Genomic DNA, 20,215 nt, shown 5'->3' on the forward strand with positions numbered 1-20,215 from the left:
TATTTAGGAGTCTTTGTTTGTTTACTTACTACTAAAAGACAAGTTGTCTAGTTTGTTCACTATTTTATTTACCCCATAAATTCTTCTTTGATTGTAATAATAAACATATGTTTTAACATTTTCTCTTCAAAAATAAAGCCAATAATGACATTTTTTTGTGGTCCCCTTTATTTTGAAAAGCATTTAAATATGTTTTAGTACTGGTAAATACAGAATACAATGATTTGCAAATCATTTTCAACTTATATTCAAGTGAATAGACTGCAAAGACAAGATATTTCATGTCCACACGTTGTTGTTTTTTTGCAAATATTAGCTCATTTGGAATTTGATGCCTGCAACGTGTTTCACAAAAGATGGCACAAGTGGCAAAAAAGACTGAGAAAGTCGTCAAACATTTATTTGGAACATCCCACAGGTGAACAAGCTAATTGGGCAGAGGTGGGTGCCATGATTGGGTATAAAAGCAGCTTCCATGAAATGCTCGGTCGTTCACAAACAAGGACGGGGAGAGGGTCTGCCCGAGCAAATTGTCTGACAGTTTTAGAACAACATTTCTCAACCAGCTATTGCAAAAAATTTAGGGATTTCACCATCTACGCTCCGTAAGGTAATCAAAAGGTTCAGAGAATCTGAAAAAATCACTGCACGTAAGCGATGATATTACTGACCTTGGATCCCTCAGGCGGTGCTGCATCAAAAAGCGACATTAATGCGTAAAGGATATCACCACATGGGCTCAGGAACACTTCAGAAAACCACAGTCATTCACTTCAGTTGGTCGCTACATCTGTAAGTGCAAGTTAAAACTAATTTATCAAAGCCATTTATCAACAACACCCAGAAATGCTCGGTGTTGAGCTGACCCGAGCTCATACAAGATGGACTGATGCAAAGTGGAAAACGGTTATGTGGTCTAATGGGTTCACATTTCAAATAGTTTTTGGGAACTGTGGATGTCGTGTCTTCCGGACCAAGGAGGAATAGAACCATCCGGATTGTTATAGGCGCAAAGTGTAAAAGCCAGCATGTGTGATAGTATGGGGGTGCATTAGTGCCCAAGGCATGGGTAACTTACACATCTGTGAAGGCACCATTAATGCTGAAAGGTCCATACAGGTTTTTGAGCAACATATGTTGTCATCCAACCAACGTTATCATGGACGCCCCTGCTTATTTCAGCAAGACAATGCTCAGCCACGTGTTACAACAGCGTGGCTTCGTAAAAAAAGAGTGCGGGTACTTTCCTGGCCCGCCTGCAGTCCAGACCTGTCTCCCATGGAAAATGTGTGGCGTATTATGAAGCGTAAAATACGACAGCGGAGACCCCGGACTGTTGAAGGACTGGAGCTCTACATAAAACAAGAATGGGAAAGAATTCCACTTTCAAAGCTTCAACAATTAGTTTCCTCAATTCCCAAACGTTTATTGAGTGTTGTTAAAAGAAAAGGTGATGTAACACAGTGGTGAACATGCCCTTTCCCAACTACTTTGGCATGTTTTGCAGCCATGAAATTCTATGTTAAATATTATTTGCAAAAAAAGAAAATAAAGTTTATGAGTTAGAACGTCAAATATTTTGTTTTTGTAGTGCATTCAACTGAATATGGGTTGAAAAGGATTTGCAAATCATTGTATTCCGTTTATATTTACATCTAACACAATTTCCCAACTCATATGGAAACAGGGTTTGTGTGACAACACCCGCTCGAAAAGTAGGACAGTAAAAAGTGGCGCACGTTCCTCTCAGAAGTGGACCACGTGACGTGCTCGCCGGTCTTAAGTGCAAGCGCCCCGGCTCCAGACCGCCTCGCACGAGATGCCACTTGAGTCACGTACTTGCTGGCACTAAGTGGAGTTTTGCAAATAGCAAGCGGTGAGTCAAAGTGCAATAAGTGAGCATTAACGTTATAAAGCATCCAGCCTGTCTGCCGGCCGTCCTCGCTGCACATGTTTGGCATTTGGGCTGATTGAGTTACGCGGACGTTTGGAGGCCATCGATGTCCGGGCGGGTTCTATTAGGACTAGGATGCCTTTGGAATGAATGGCAGTGAGAAAAAAGTCAGGTTCAAACACTGATGACATTTATTACACAGACAAGAAGCAAGGAATCATGCAGTGACAGAGTTACAGTTCCAACCTACGCTCTAAGGCAGTGGTCCCCAACCTTTTTGTATCCGCGGACCGGTCAACGCTTGATAATTTGTCCCGCGTCCCGGCGGGGAGGGGGGGAGCCTTTTTTTTTTTCTTTGTCCTGAAAAAGGGACGTTTTTGTCATGAAAAAGGGAGGTTTTTGTGGTTGGTGCACTAATTGTAAGTGTACATTGTGTTTTTATGTTGATTTAATAAAAATGAAATAAAAAATTAAATACATTTTTTTTTACTATTTATTTTTTTTCTTTGTCATGAAAAAGGGACGTTTTTGTCATGAAAAAGGGAGGTTTTAGTGGTTGATGCACTAATTATAAGTGTACATTGTGTTTTTTATGTTGATTTAATAAAACTAATAAAAAATAAAAAAACATTTTTTTTTTACTATTTATTTTTTTTCTTTGTCATGAAAAAGGGACGTTTTTGTCATGAAAAGGGGAGGTTATTGTGGTTGGTGCACTAATTGTAAGTGCATATTGTGTTTTTTATATTGATTTAACAAAAATTAAAAAAAAAAAAAAACTTTTTTTATTACTATTTATTTTTTTTCTTTGTCATGAAAAAGGGACGTTTTTGTAATGAAAATTGGATGTTTTTGTGGTTGGTGCACTAATTGTAAGTGTATATTGTGTTTTTTATGTTGATTTAATTCAAATAAAAAAAAATTAAAACATTTTTTTTTACTATTTATTTTTTTTCTTTGTCATGAAAAAGGGACGTTTTTGTCATGAAAAAGGGAGGTTTTTGTGGTTGGTGCACTAATTGTAAGTGTATATTGTGTTTTTTATGTTGATTTGATAAAAATAAATAAAAAATGTAAAATAAATTTTATTTTACTGTTTATTTTTTTTCTTTGTCATGAAAAAGGGAAGTTTTTGTCACGAAAAAGCGAGGTTTTTGCAGTTGGTGCACTAATTGTAAGTATATATTGTGTTTTTTATGTTGATTTAATAAAAATAAAATTTAATACATTTTTTTTACTATTTCTTTTTTTTTTTTGACATGCAAAAGGGACGTTTTTGTCATGAAAAAGTGGATGCTTTGTGGTTGGTGCACTAATTGTAAGTGTATATTGTGTTTTTTATGTTGATTTAATAAAAATTTAAAAAAAAATAAAACATTTTTTTTTTACTATTTATTTTTTTTCTTTGTCATGAAAAAGGGATGTTTTTGTGGTTGGTGCACTAATTGTAAGTGTATATTGTGTTTTTTATGTTGATTTGATAAAAATAAATAAAAAATTTAAAATCAATTTTAATTTACCATTTATTTTTTTTCTTTGTCATGAAAAAGGGACGTTTTTGTAATGAAAAAGGGATGTTTTTGTGGTTGGTGCACTAATTGTAAGTGTATTGTGTTTTTTATGTTGATTTAATTAAAAAAAATTAAAACATTTTTTACTATTTAATTTTTTTCTTTGTCATGAAAAAGGGAGGTTTTTGTGGTTGGTGCACTAATTGTAAGTGTATATTGTGTTTTTTATGTTGATTTAATAAAAATAAAAACAAATTAATTTTTTTTTTTCTACAATTTATTTTTTCTCTTTGTCATGAAAAAGGGAGGTTTTTGTGGTTGGTGCACTAATTGTAAGTGTATATTGTGTTTTTATGTTGATTTAATAAAAATTAAAAAATACATTTTTTTTACTATTTATTTTTTTTCTTTGTCCTGAAAAAGGGACGTTTTTGTCATGGAAAAGGGAGGTTTTTGTGGTTGGTGCACTAATTGTAAGTGTAAATTGTGTTTTTATGTTGATTTAATAAAAATAAAAATTAAAATTAAAATCAATTTTTTTTTACTATTTTTTTTTTCTTTGTCATGAAAAAGGGACGTTTTTGTCATGAAAAAGGGAGGTTTTGTGGTTGATGCACTAATTTTAAGTGTATATTGTGTTTTTTATGTTGATTTAATAAAAAGAAAAAAAAGAAAACATTTTTTTTTTTACTATTTATTTTTTTTCTTTGTCATGAAAAAGGGACGTTTTTGTCATGAAAAAGGGAGGTTTTTGTGGTTGGTGCACTAATTGTAAGTGTACATTGTGTTTTATGTTGATTTAATAAAAAAAAAAAATTAAATTAAAAATTTTTTACTATTTTTTTTTGTTTTCTTTGTCCTGAAAAAGGGAGGTTTTTGTCATGAAAAAGGGAGGTTTTTGTGGTTGGTGCACTAATTGTAAGTGTATATTGTGTTTTTATGTTGATTTAAGAAAAACAAAATTAAAAAATAAATAAATGTTTTCTTACTATCAATCAATCAATGTTTATTTATATAGCCCCAAATCACAAATGTCTCAAAGGACTGCACAAATCATTACGACTACAACATCCTCGGAAGAACCCACAAAAGGGCAAGGAAAACTCACACCCAGTGGGCAGGGAGAATTCACATCCAGTGGGACGCCAGTGACAATGCTGACTATGAGAAACCTTGGAGAGGACCTCAGATGTGGGCAACCCCCCCCCCCCTCTAGGGGACCGAAAGCAATGGATGTCGAGCGGGTCTAACATGATACTGTGAAAGTTCAATCCATAGTGGCTCCAACACAGCCGCGAGAGTTCAGTTCAAGCGAATCCAAGACAGCAGCGAGAGTCCCGTCCACAGGAAACCATCTCAAGCGGATCAGCAGCGTAGAGATGTCCCCAACCGATACAGGCGAGCGGTCCATCCTGGGTCCCGACGAGCGGTCCATCCTGGGTCTCGACTCTGGACAGCCAGTACTTCATCCATGGTCATATTCACGTACTAATTGTAAGTGAATATTGTGTTTTTTATGTTGATTTAATAAAAATAAAAAAAAATAAAAAATCATTTTTTTTACTATTTTTTTTTTTCTTTGTCCTGAAAAAGGGACGTTTTTGTCATGGAAAAGGGAGGTTTTTGTGGTTGGTGCACTAATTGTAAGTGTATATTGTGTTTTTTATGTTGATTTAATAAATTTTTTTTAAAAATTACAAACATTTATTTTTTACTATTTATTTTTTTTCTTTGTCATGAAAAAGGGACGTTTTTGTCATGAAAAAGGGAGGTTTTTGTGGTTGGTGCACAAGTGTACATTGTGTTTTTTATGTTGATTTAATAAAAATAAAATAAAAATTTAAACATTTTTTGTTACTATTTATTTTTTTTCTTTGTCATGAAAAAGGGAGGTTTTTGTGGTTGGTGCACTAATTGTAAGTGTACATTGTGTTTTCTATGTTGATTTAATAAAAATAAAAAAAACATTTAAACATTTTTTGTTACTATTTATTTTTTTTCTTTGTCTTGAAAAAGGGACGTTTAGTCATGAAAAAGGGAGGTTTTTGTGGTTGGTGCACTAATTGTAAGTGTACATTGTGTTTTTTATGTTGATTTAATAAAAATAAAAAAAATGTTTAAAATTTTTTTGTTACTATTTTTTTTTTTTCTTTGTCATGAAAAAGGGACGTTTTTGCCATGAAAAAGGGAGGTTTTGTGGTTGGTGCATTAATTTTAAGTGTATATTGGGTTTTTTATGTTGATTTAATAAAAATAAAAAAAAATTAAAAAAAATTTTTTTTTTACTATTTATTTTTTTTCTTTGTCATGAAAAAGGGACGTTTTGGTCATGAAAAAGGGAAGTTTTTGTGGTTGGTGCACTAATTGTAAGTGTATATTGTGTTTTTTATGTTGATTTAATAAAAATAAAAATAAAAATGTTTTTTTTTGTGTTTTTTGTTTTTTTAAATAAAAATGAATTAAAAATTCTTCTGCGGCCCGGTACCAATCGGGCCACGGCCCGGTGGTTGGAGACCACTGCTCTAAGGCACATCCTACTATTTATTTCTGGTTACATCACTGAGGCTGCTTCTGAAGGATCGGGGGAGCGTTAATTACAGCAGCCCCAGTTAGAAACAATAGATGATTATTCATGAAATGGGAATGTGCTTTGTCTGCGTCAAGGTACTCGATGTTCGCCCTTGGCAGTCGGGTCTGGACACAAACACTGATACGAGACGACTCGCAACCCGTGATTGCAAGTTATCCCTTTGCACGGATAGAAAAGTCCTTCTTCAACACAATTGATAACAACTATAGCAACGGCCTTTAAGCATAAGAGTTTTGTGTTAATTTATACATAATTGTTCTAACACTTGCGCCATCAACAAAATAAATGATATCCGGTCAATCAGTGGTTCTCGGTCAGTTGGAGTACGAGATCAGACCCGGACTTTTTTTCATGATCTCATATCTGATGAAACAAAAAAAATATGCAACGCATCTCAACGATTAGCATTGGTTTTTTTGAAGGTCAAAAAAGAGACAAGATGTAAGGTACACTTAACATGGAGACAAATCTACTCCCACGTGGGCCAGACTGGTAAAATCACGGCACGATAACTTGAAAGTAAAGACAACTTTAGACTGTTTTCTTTGTTAAAAAATAGAACAAGCACATTCTGAAAATGTTGGGGATTTTTTTTCTTCTTACACTTACTTGTGTCAGGCTTTCCCCTGACAGTTTGTCTATGTTTTAGTTTTTTTCCTCTGCATTTGTCTGTTTCCTCTGTGTTTAGTATTTCCTGTCCTTAGTTCCTGTCTAGTTCTCTTATTTTGTCAGCTTCCTGTCTTGTTCCCTGAGTGCTGTGTTCCTCCTCAGCTGCGGCTGGTTGGCACCTGGCCACACCCGTTGCCAATCAGCCCGCTCCTATTTGTACCTGCTTTGTCTTGTGTCGGTTGCTGGATCATTGTATTGTCGTTTGTATTGTCGTTGCCACATGTCGTTCTTGTCGTTGTCGTTTTGTTACAGGTCTACTACCTGTCGTGCTACGTTTTGTCCTGGTCGTCGTAGCGGTAAGCTGTTTCTGTTAGCATTAGCCATTTTCAGTTTTTCCTGTTTGCTACCCGCTAGCTTCCACGCTAGGTCCTTTTTTGTTTCTTACTAGCTTCCATGCTAAAGACCCTTAGTTTGTTATTCCGCCCATGTGCGCGCTTTTTGTTTGTACCCTTTTGGTTTTGTTTTTGTCTTAGTATTTAATTAAATCACGTTTACATACCAAATGCCTGCCTCCTTTTCTGCATCTTGGGGTTTGACACCAAATAACTCTGACAACATGTTGCTACCTTTATTTGTCGTTATTTATACTTTCGGAATAAATCATGTGATGATTTTAATCAGTGTTCATTTTCAGTCTATCAAGATAAAAAAATAATATCAAAATCAAATTACAGGATGGTATTTATTTAATTTGATTAGTTTCCTCGACTAGTGCACTAACATCATGTGGTTTATTTATTTTTTCATCTACAAAGATACAAAGAATTGCTAACAAAATCCTAATCTACGATTTGGACTCCCTCGAATGGCCTCGATGCAAGAACTCCTCAATGATGGACGCTTTTGACCTCCCTCCCTCCTCAACGACACCTTTTGCTTGCATGTAGAACGGCCCCAGGCCTTTGGACACTACATCAACACACCCAAGACAATGGGTATACATACACACACACACACACACACACCCCAACCTCACCCCACGCCTTCACTACGTGGGCCCCAACTCCCCGAGTTGAGGGCCCTGCGAGTTTGACCTTTTTCCCATATTTTACGGGACGCCTTCCGGCTACCCGTCAGCGTTCCTGTTCTGAACCCTGTATACTGTTTGCTTGTCTAATCTTGAACGGGTCTGTACTAAAAACAAAGTATCGTTGTACTTGTGCAATGACGATAAAGTCCTATCCTATCCTATCCTATTGCGACATCTAGTGGACACATTTAGAACAGCAGTTTCTTTTATTCGTAAATTTCGGCTCATTTTTATACTTAGCAAACTCATCCAGCGGGGCCGGATAAAACCTTTTCGCAGGCCTGATCCGGACCTCTGGTCTTTCTTTTGTCACTCCTGTTCTATAAACTGTAAGAACCTTCTCAGGGAGATCCGAACTCAACCTAAACATTCAGATAATGGACAAAAAGAGGTCTGAGTCTGTAATTGGTTGATCCCAAAAGGTAGGTGTAGAGGCTGCCTTCTACTGGGTTCTTCAGACCACCGCACACAGCCAGGAGAGCCTGGAATTATTGGTATAACACGGTTTTATTTTCATCAAATGGTGCACAGTCTTTTGCTTTTCAGCAAAGTGTCTTTCTCTCCGTCTGCGTCTCTCCGCAGCACCCCCAACTCCCAGCACTCGTCTCATCACGGCTGCTGCTAATAAAGGCGGCAGGTGATTAGATAACAAGGCCCACCTGGGCCATCGACGCACCTGTCGCTGTCTTCGAGGCCGGTTCTGATACACCCCGTTTCACGGCAGGCTTGCAGGCCACCTTTACCTCCAAAGTAGGTTAAAAAAACATACTTTTGGTGAGAATGGGCAAAGGATGGACCCTCAAGTCGAGAAACTTAAAGGGGAACCGCACTTTATTTTGAAATCTTTATTTTGAAATGATTATTATGAGAGACAAGAAGACAAGAGGTTTTTGTTTTGTTTTGTTTTTTGCATTCTAACATGTAGAACCGGTCTTGTTCTAGGTAGCTAGAAATGCAGCTAATGTTAGCAATCAGTTCTACCTCTAAATCACTTTAAAAATGCATTTAAAAACCGTCTGTGAGAATATTTGTCTGTAAGTTATCACGCAACTTGTTCGCTATGAGTTCAGGTTTTCCTGCGTGAAGCTGTCTTTGATTGAAAGGCAGACAGATGTTTACGATGGAATGCACCGTAGAGGTGTCGGTTTCTCAGACCTTAAACAGCCACAGGAAGGACCATATCGGGACCCAAAATCTACCGGAAGAACACAGGACTTCAAAATAAAATGACATACGCTCCAAAAACTAACTATTTTGCTGAAAGAAATGACAAAATAAAAGTGACAATGAATAACAACAGAGCAATAAAACAAAATGTGAGGGAATTTTGGTGGGATGCATACATTAAAACTTATACACCTGCTACAAATACGTAACACGTGTGAACCCGAAGGGAGGGGTGTTTGATTCTGCCGACGGGCAATCAATCACAAACTGGAGCAATCAGTGAGGCCATCAGTCATTTAGGTTGACCTTCAAGCGTCGTATCACTTCCAAATGCGATCCAATTTGCTACTTTAATTACCGTCAAATTGCAGCATTATCTACGTTAAACCCCGACATGCCCTTCAGCCGCAAATTTTATTGGACTGGTGGCTGGCTTTGCTTTGCAAACAAACGAAAAGGGGTGGAGAATTTCCGGTAAATTTGCGGAAACGAACTACACTGTGGGGGGGGGGAGTGGCCTGCGGACCTGCAGCGAAGCGGGGTGTGTCGCTTTGTTAAAGGCAGTATGTGGTTGATGGTGGAGAACTAGCGAGAGAAAACTATAATATGGCTGAAAAGCACAACTTATTGCAAAATAAATAATTGTTCGCAGAGATGAACACGGCTGTCATGTCCGTCATTGGTGGGCCAGAGAACCTGGAGGAGCAAGACCTCCACAATTGGGCGCCCAACCTGGCTGGACCTCCGGAGGAGGGGGAAGTCGACACCCTGACGGCTCTCGCAGGCGTGCTCGCAGAGGTGGCCGCGAGCGGCCGCCAACAGTGCCAGGTCCCAAATGGGCGGGGCACAGCCAACATCGACGGACGTCACCATACGCCGCATGGAGGAGGAAGAGGACCCCCTTGCCTTTTAGGATATTGTTGCAGCCAGCAAACCTCCACATACACCTTTTGATTTAGTATTTGCTAGCTGAACTTTACAGGTCACCAAAAAAAAGGTAAATTTGGATCGCTAACGTTGTTAGCATAGACGAACAGGATTTAACATAGAGAAAATTAGCATCACGGCATGATCAGTGTCGGAGCTTGTAAGTCGGACCCATTTTCAGTGTTGGCTGCCCTTTGTCACCGGTTCTGTTCAGAATTTCTAGGCGCAGTTGGGGCGTTGAGGGGTTCCGGTTTGGTGGCTGCAGGATTAGGTCTCTGCTTTTTGCAGATGATGTGGTCCTGATGGCTTCAACTGGCTAGGATCTTCAGTTCTCACTGGATCGGCTCGCGGCCGAGTGTGAAGCGACTGTGATGAGAATCAGCACCTCCAAGTCCGAGTCCATGGTTCTCACATGGGAAAGGGTGGATTGCCATCTCCGGGTTGGGGAGGGGATCTTGCCTCACGTAGAAGAGTTCAAATACCTCGGAGTCTTGTTCACGAGTGAGGGAAGAGTGGATCGTGAGATCGACAGGCGGATCGGTGCGGCGTCTTCAGTAATGCGGACGCTGTATCGATCCGTTGTGGTGAAGAAGGAACAGAGCCGGAAGGCAAAGCTCTCAATTTACTGGTCCATCTACGTTCCCATCCTCACCAATGGTCATGAGTTTTGGGTTATGACCGAAAGGACAATATCACAAGTACAAGCGGCGGAAATGAGTTTCCTCCGCCGGGCGGCAGGTCTCCCCCCAAGAGATACGGTGAGAAGCTCTGTCATCCGGGAGGAACTCAGAGTAAAGCCGCTGCTGAGATGAGGTGATTCGGGCATCTGGTCAGGATGCCACCCAAATGCCTCCCTACTGAGGTGTTTCGGGCACGTCCGACTGTCAGGAGGCCACGGGGAAGACCCAGGACACATTGGGAAGACTATGTCTCCCGGCTGGCCTGGGAACGCCCAGGATCCCCTGTGAGGAGCTGGACAAAGTGGCTGGGGAGAGGGAAGTCTGGGCTTCACTGCTTAGGCTGCTGCCCCTGCTACCCTACCTCGGATAAGAGGAATAAAATGGATGGATGGATGGATGGAAAATTAACATCACGGCTAGCGGAAAAATATTTTCAGTTCATTATGAGACTGTGGTGGTACATAAACCTAGCCAGCTAGAGATATTGGCCCCACAATCATTTAACAAATACAGGAACAGATAGCTCGCTTGAGTGGAAGTCTGCTGGAGTAGTCAACAGTCATCCATCCATCCATCCATCCATCTTCTTCCGCTTATCCGAGGTCGGGTCGCGGGGGCAACAGCCTAAGCAGGGAAACCCAGACTTCCCTCTCCCCAGCCACTTCGTCTTGCTCTTCCCGCGGGATCCCGAGGCGTTCCCAGGCCACCCGGGAGACATAGTCTTCCCAACGTGTCCTGGGTCTTCCCCGTGGCCTCCTACCGGTTGGACGTGCCCTAAACACCTCCCTAGGGAGGCGTTCGGGTGGCATCCTGACCAGATGCCCGAACCACCTCATCTGGCTCCTCTCGATGTGAAGGAACAGCGGCTTTACTTTGAGTTCCTCCCGGATGGCAGAGCTTCTCACCCTATCTCTAAGGGAGAGCCTCGCCACACGGCGGAGGAAACTCATTTCGGCCGCTTGTACCCGTGATCTTATCCTTTTGGTCATGACCATAGGTGAGGATGGGAACGTAGATCGACCGGTAAATTGAGAGCTTTGCCTTCCGGCTCAGCTCCTTCTTCACCACAACGGATGTACAACGTCCACATTACTGAAGACGCCGCACCGATCCGTCTGTCGATCTCACGAACCACTCTTCCCCCACTCGTGAACAAGACTCCCAGGTACTTGAACTCCTCCACTTGGGGCAGGGTCTCCTCCCCAACCCGGAGATGGCATTCCACCCTTTTCCGGGCGAGAACAATGGACTCGGACTTGGAGGTGCTGATTTTCATTCCGGTTGCTTCACACTCGGCTTCGAACCGATCCAGTGAGAGCTGGAACAAGCAATTACACCTCGACTAAACTTAAATACCATCGATCAAATATATTTACCCGAGTAATATCATCAAATCGTACCTGACTGGATAAAATCCTTGGGCTCAATTACTAGTGAGGCCTCAATAGCCCTGCAGTGGTGTGTAGCATGCTGGGAATTATCCGGGCATGTGATGGAAGAATGCACTCCACATGTGATGGAGGAATGCACAGTGAAGGATTGAAACTCAACTGAGTTTGCATTAAATCAGGTTGTTTTAGCTTGTAATCACGCTGCAAAATCTAGCATCCATCCATCCATCCATCCATCTTCAACCGCTTAACCAGAATCGTGTCTTGGGGACAACAGCTCCAGCAGAGACCCCCAGACTTCCCTCTCCAGAGCAACATTAGCAACTTCCTCCTTGGGAATCCCGATGCATTCCCAGGCCAGAGAGGAGATGTAATCCCCCCATCTGGTCCTTAGCCTGCCGCGGGGTCTACTCCCAGTGGGACGTGCAATGAGGACCTCCCTACGGAGATGCTCGTTAGGCATCCACACGAGATACCAGAACCACCAAAGCTTGTTCCTTTCCAAGTGAAGGAGCAGTGGCTCTACTCCGAGTCTCTCTTGGGTGACTGAACTTCTCACCCAATCTCTAAGGGAGATGCCAGCCACCGTTCTGAGGAAACTCATTTCGGCCGCTTGTATCCACGATCTTATTATTTCGGTCATGACCATAGGTGAGAGTAGGAATGTAAATAGCTCGGTAGACCGAGAGCTTTGCCTTCTGGCTCAGCTCTCATTTCGTCACAGCAGTGCGGCAGAGAGACTGCATTACTGCCCCAGCTACTCCGATTCTCCGGCTGATTTCCTTCTCCATCTTTATCTCACTCGTGAACAAGACCCTGATATACTTGAACTCCTCCACCTGGGACAGAGTCTCGTTCTCTACCTGGACAGTACAAACCATTGGTTTTCTGCCCAGAACAATGGCCTCAGATTTGGAGATGCTGATCCACATTCCAGCTGCTCCGATTCTCCGGCTGATTTCCTTCTCCATCTTTCCCTCACTAGTGAACAAGACCCCGAGATACTTAAACTCCTCCACCTGGGACAGAGTCTCGTTCTCTACCTGGACTGTATAAATCATCGGATTCCTGCTGAGAACCATGGCCTCAGATTTGGAGATGCTGATCCACATTCCAGCTGCTCCGATTCTCTGGCTGATTTCCTTCTCCATCTTTCCCTCACTCGTGAACAACACCCCGAGATATTCAAACTCCTCCACCTGGGACAGAGTCTCGTTCTCTACCTGGTCTGTTCAAACCCTTGGTTTCCTGCTGAGAACCATGGCCTCAGATTTGGAGATGCTGATCCTCATTCCAGCTGCTCCAATTCTCCGGCTGAATACCTTCTCCATCTTTCCCTCACTCGTGAACAAGACCCTGAGATACTTAAACTCCTCCACCTGGGACAGAGTCTCGTTCTCTACCTGGACTGTACAAACCATCGGTTTCCTTCTTAGAACGATGGCCTCAGATTTGGAGATGCTGATCCTCATTCCACCTGCTCCAATTCTCCGGCTGATTTCATTCTCCATCTTTCCCTCACTCGTGAACAAGACCCCGAGATATTCAAACTCCTCCACCTGGGACAGAGTCTCGTTCTCTACCTGGACTGTACACACTATCGGTTTCCTGCTTAGAACCATGGCCTCAGATTTGGAGATGCTGATCCACATTCCAGCTGCTCCGATTCACCGGCTGATTTCCTTCTCTATCTTTCCCTCACTTGTGAACAAGACCGCGAGATGCTTAAACTCTTCCACTTGAGACAGAGTCTCGTTCTCTACCTGGTCTGTTCAAACCCTTGGTTTCCTGCTGAGAACCATGGCCTCAGATTTGGAGATGCTGATCCTCATTCCAGCTGCTCCAATTTTCTGGCTGATTTCCTTCTCCATCTTTCCCTCACTTGTGAACAAGACCCCGAGATATTTAAACTCCTCCACCTGGAACAGAGTCTCGTTTTCTACCTGGACTGTACACACTATCGGTTTCCTGCTGAGAACGATGGCCTCAGATTTAGAGATGCTGATCCACATTCCAGCTGCTCCGATTCACCGGCAGTTTTCCTTCTCCATCTTTCCCTCACTTGTGAACAAGACCGCGAGATGCTTAAACTCTTCCACTTGAGACAGAGTCTTGTTCTCTACCTGGTCTGTTCAAACCATTGGTTTCCTGCTGAGAACCATGGCCTCAGATTTGGAGATGCTGATCCTCATTCCAGCTGCTCCAATTTTCTGGCTGATTTCCTTCTCCATCTTTTCCTCACTTGTGAACAAGACCCCAAGATATTTAAACTCCTCCACCTGGGACAGAGTCTCATTCTCTACCTGGACTGTACAAACCATCGGTTTCCTTCTGAGAACGATGGCCTCAGATTTGGAGATGCTGAGCTTCATTCCAGCTGCTCCGATCCGCCGGCTGATATCCTTCTCCATCTTTCCCTCACTCTTGAACAAGACCCCGAGATATTTAAACTCCTCCACTTGGGACAGAGTCTCATTCTCTACCTGGACTGTACAAACCTTCGGTTACCTGCTGAGAACCATGGTCTCAGATTTGGAGATGCTGATCCTCATTCCAGCTGCTCCAACTCTCTGGCTGATTTCCTTCTCCATCTTTCCCTCACTCGTGAACAAGACCCTGAGATATTTAAACTCCTCCACCTGGTACAGAGTCTCGTTTTCTACCTGGACTGTACACACTATCGGTTTCCTGCTGAGAACGATGGCCTCAGATTTAGAGATGCTGATCCACATTCCAGCTGCTCCGATTCACCGGCTGAATTCCTTCTCCATCTTTCCCTCACTTGTGAACAAGACCGCGAGATGCTTAAACTCATCCACTTGAGACAGAGTCTCGTTCTCTACCTGGTCTGTTCAAACCATTGGTTTCCTGCTGAGAACCATGGCCTCAGATTTGGAGATAATGATCCTCATTCCAGCCGCTCCGATTCTCCGGCTGATTTCCTTCTCCATCTTTTCCTCACTTGTGAACAAGACCCCAAGATATTTAAACTCCTCCACCTGGGACAGAGTCTCATTCTCTACCTTGACAGTACAAAACATCGGTTTCCTTCTGAGAACTATGGCCTCAGATTTAGAGATGCTGATCCTTATTCCAGCTGCTCCAATTCTCCGGCTGATTTCCTTCTCCATCTTTCCCTCACTCGTGAACTGGGACAGAGTGTCTGTGGAGAGACGGAGCCGGCAGTCCGACAGCGAGGCAGGGCATGCGGGGGCCCGGCCCAAGATGGCGGCGAGGAGGCGTGGACGCAATTGTTATCAGGTGCGCGGGTTGCCCAGCTGGGGTCCATTAAATAATCCTCTCGCGCTCTGTAAAAGGGCGACAGCCGGAAACGTGGAGAAGATAGACGGAGAAAGGAGACAGACCCTACAAGAGGCGGATGCAGAGCGAGTGCAACGGAGAACGAGAGCGAAAGGGAAAAGACGAAAAGCAGACGGCAGAGCGAGCAGCAGAGGGACCCGAACAAGAGACTGCGTCTTTATTGAAAGAATAAAGAAGTCTAAACCTGCGCGCAGCTATGTCCCTCTTTGGTGGTCAGTGGAACCCGGACAGTGCGAGTCCGTCACAGTATCGTTCTCTACCTGGACTGTACAAACCATCGATTTCCTGCTAAGAACCATGGTCTTCAGATTTGGAAATGCTGATCCTCGTTCCAGCCGCTGAACACTCGGCTGCGAACCGATCCAGTGAGAGCTGAAGGTCACAAACCGAAGGTACCATCACGACCATAGCAAAAAGCAGTGACAAACCCCCCCACCTCGAGACGTATACCCTCTCCGCCACGGTCTAGCACATGGGTGTCAAACTCTGGCCCGCGGGGCGAATTTGGCCCGCCGTGTAATTTCACTTGGCCCTTGAGGCAATATCAAATTAACATTAGAGCTGGCCCGCTAACACTCTTACTTGCCAACCCTCCCGATTTTCCCGGGAGACTCCCGAAGTTCAGTGCCCCTCCCGAATTTCATCCGGGACAACAATATTTGGGGTGGGCTCTAAAGGCACTACCTCTGGCGTTCTCTACAACCTGTCTCCACGTCCGCTTTTCCTCCATACAAAGAGTGTGCCGGCCCAGTCACATAATATATGTGGCTTATACACACACACAAGTGAATGCAAGGCATACTTGGTCAACAGTCATACAGGTCACACTGAGGGTGGCCGTATAAAAAACTTTGAACACTGTTACAAATATGCGCCACACTGTGAACCCACACCAGACAAAAATGACACATTTCGGGAGAACATCCAAACCGTAACACAACATAAACACCACAGAACAAATACCCAGAACTCCTTGCAGCACGAACTCTTCCGGGGCGCTACAATATACACCCCCCGCTATCACCAAACCCCGTCCACCTCAGCCCCACGGCGGAAAAGAGGCATTCAATTTATATTTAAATTGTATTTGATATGCCATTGATATTTTTTAATTATTAATTTTATTTGAAACTCGATTTTGCATGTCACTATAAAGTTATATAAGCCTTGCTTGTTCAATATTTAATGCAAAACTTGTTTGGGTCCCTATTAAAAGGTTCATTTGTTCAACCTCGGCCCACGGCTTTGTTCAGTTTTAAATTTTGGCCCACTCTGTATTTGAGTTTGACACCCCTGGTCTAGCAGATAGCAAGGCCCACCTGGGCCATCTAGGCACCTAGCAGATCTAGTATGTGGCAGTCAATGTTTATTCCCATTCATTTCCCATGAATTCAAATATATTTTCATGGTAAGTTTCCAAATTTTGAATTATCCCGGAATTTTGCAACCCGACGCCCTATAAACCGCTTCAGACAAAAGAAAACCCGGCAGATCCGAGCAGAAACAATTCACCTTTGAAGATAAACCTGGCCGGATTGTGAAAGTAATTCTAGCAGCCGGCGATGATTGTGCGACTGACACTTCACAGAAAATGAGCTGCACAGGAGGCTTTGGTGATTTACACCCCGCGCTGAATAATAAGCAACCTGTTAATACGACAGATGGCAGTTTTTTCTCCCTCGCTCATGGAAGCGTCTGACAGAGATGGTGATCAGAAGACTCTGGAGACCTTGGACCGGCAAGCAATCAAATGACTGCGTGGTTCCCACCTGTCAGGAACCCTGAGCTGCTTGATCCGTGCGAGGCGGCGGAAGAAATGGTGCAAATAGATAAGTGACCTGGGACAGGTTGCACAATAAAACACATAGGGATTCAAAATGTGAAAAATAGGGAAAGACAATGTCGAATAAAAAGAACCTGTTCTCCATCTGTGAGTCGAAGTTCAATCAATCAATCAATCAATGTTTATTTATATAGCCCTAAATCACAAATGCCTCAAAGGACTGCATAATCCACAACAGAGCCCACATAAGGGCAAGGAAAAACTCACCCCAGTGGGACGTCGATGTGAATGACTATGAGAAACCTTGGAGAGGACCGCATATGTGGGGAGACCGGATGCAATGGACGTCGAGTGGGTCTAACATAATATTGTGTAAGTCCAGTCCATAGTGGATCCACAGTGGATCTAACATAATAGTGAGAGAGTCCAGTCCATAGTGGATCTAACATAATAGTGAGAGGCCAGTCCATAGTGGATCTAACATAAGAGTGAGAGTCCAGTCCATAGTGGATCTAACATAATAGTGAGAGGCCAGTCCATAGTGGATCTAACATAATAGTGAGAGACCAGTCCATAGTGGATCTAACATAAAAGTGAGAGTCCAGTCCATAGTGGATCTAACATAATAGTGAGAGTCCAGTTCATAGTGGATCGAACATAATAGTGAGAGTCCAGTCCATAGTGGATCTAACATAATAGTGTGCAAGTACAGTCCATAGTGGATCTAACATAAAAGTGAGAGTCCAGTCCATAGTGGATCTAACATAATAGTGAGAGTCCAGTCCATAGTGGATCTGACATAATAGTGAGAGTCCAGTCCATAGTGGATCCAACATAATAGTAAGAGTCCAGTCCATGGTGGATCTAACATAATAGTGAGAGTCCAGTCCATAGTGGATTTAACATAATACTGAGAGACCAGTCCATAGTGGATATAACATAAAAGTGAGAGTCCAGTCCATAGTGGATCCAACATAATAGTGAGAGTCCAGTTCATAGTGGATCTAACATGATAGTGAGAGTCCAGTCCATAGTGGATCCAACACAAAAGTGAGAGTCCAGTCCATAGTGGATCTAACATAATAGTGAGAGAGTCCAGTCCATAGTGGATTTAACATAAACGTGAGAGTCCAGTTCATAGTGGATCTGACATAATAGTGAGAGAGTCCAGTCCGTAGTGGATCTAACATAATAGTGAGAGAGTCCAGTCCATAGTGGATCTAACATAACAGTGAGAGAGTCCAGTCCATAGTGGATCTAACATAAGAGTGAGAGTCCAGTCCATAGTGGATCCAACATAAAAGTGAGAGGCCAGTCCATAGTGGATCTAACATAAGAGTGAGAGTCCAGTCCATAGTGGATCTAACATAAAAGTGAGAGGCCAGTCCATAGTGGATCTAACATAACAGTGAGAGAGTCCAGTCCATAGTGGATCTAACATAAGAGTGAGAGTCCAGTCTATAGTGGATCCAACATAAAAGTGAGAGGCCAGTCCATAGTGGATCTAACATAAGAGTGAGAGTCCAGTCCATAGTGGATCTAACATAAAAGTGAGAGGCCAGTCCATAGTGGATCTAACATAATCGTGAGAGTCCAGTCCATAGTGGATCTAACATAAAAGTGTGAGAGGCCAGTCCATAGTGAATCTAACATAATAGTGAGAGAGTCGAGTCCATAGTGGATCTAACATAATAGTGAGAGACCAGTCCATAGTGGTTCTAACATAAAAGTGAGAGTCCAGTCCATAGTGGATCTAACATAATAGCGAGAGTCCAGTTCATAGTGGATCCAACATAATAGTGAGAGTCCAGTTCATAGTGGATCTAACATAATAGTGAGAGCCCAGTCCATAGTGGATCCAACATAATACTGAGAGAGTCCAGTCCATAGTGGATCTAACATAATAGTGAGAGTCCAGTCCACAGTGGATCTAACATAATAGTGAGAGAGTCCAGTCCACAGTGGATCTAACATAATAGTGAGAGAGTCCAGTCCATAGTGGATCTAACATAAGAGTGAGAGTCCAGTCCATAGTGGATCTAACATAATAGTGAGAGTCCAGTCCACAGTGGATCTAACATAATAGTGAGAGAGTCCAGTCCACAGTGGATCTAACATAATAGTGAGAGAGTCCAGTCCATAGTGGATCTAACATAAGAGTGAGAGTCCAGTCCATAGTGGATCTAACATAAAAGTGAGAGGCCAGTCCATAGTGGATCTAACATAAGAATGAGAGTCCAGTCCATATAATTCCCAGCATGCTACACACTACAGCAGGGCACACTAGTACAAACCCCGTTTTCATATGAGTTGGGAAATTGTGTTAGATGTAAATATAAACGGAATACAATGATTTGCAAATTCTTTTCAACCCATATTCAGTTGAATGCACTACAAAGACAACATATTTGATGTTCAAACTCATAATTTTTTTTTTTTTGTGCAAATAATAATTAATTAATAATTAATTAATTCATTTATTTATTTATTAATAATTAATTGGCTGCAACACGTGCCAAAGTAGTTGAGAAAGGGCATGTTCACCACTGTGTTACATCGCCTTTTGATTTTAACAACACTAAATTTTTTCCTCAGTTTGGGAACTGAGGAAACTAATTGTTGAAGCTTTGAAAGTGGAATTCTTTCCCATTCTTGTTTTATGTAGAGCTTCAGTCCTTCAACATTCCGGGGTCTCCGCTGTCGTATTTTACGCTTAATAAAGCGCCACACATTTTCCATGGGAGACAGGTCTGGACTGCAGGCGGGCCAGGAAAGTACCCACACTCTTTTACTACGAAACCTTGCTGTTGTAATATGTGGCTTGGCATTGTCTTGCTGAAATAAGCAGGGGCGTCCATGATAACGTTGCTTGGATGACAACATATGTTGCTCCAAAACCTGTATGGACCATTCAGCATTAATGGTGCCTTCACAGCTTCACGGGACAAAGACATGAACATTAATCATTCCTCCAAACCCAAAAGACAACAGTTGTGATCGAAGTAAATCAAGTGTGCAGAGCAGAGTGCACCAGCAGTCACCTCAACGTTCTCCGACTTGCATTTGTCTGCTCCGTCCAGAGGAGGGGAGATTAGGTGTGGAGAGATAGACGAGATTAAGACATGGAAGGAGGATGAGGAAGGAGGGAGGAGAGGGTGAGATAGCAGGTGATCTCAGGTGAGGCGGGAGGGGACGGAGCTTGAGGTACAGCAGACTTTTAGTTTTAGTGCTGCCTCGTCCTTGTGTACGCAC

This window comes from Nerophis ophidion, linkage group LG19, assembly GCF_033978795.1.
Source record: "Nerophis ophidion isolate RoL-2023_Sa linkage group LG19, RoL_Noph_v1.0, whole genome shotgun sequence".
Taxonomy (NCBI): domain Eukaryota; kingdom Metazoa; phylum Chordata; class Actinopteri; order Syngnathiformes; family Syngnathidae; genus Nerophis; species Nerophis ophidion.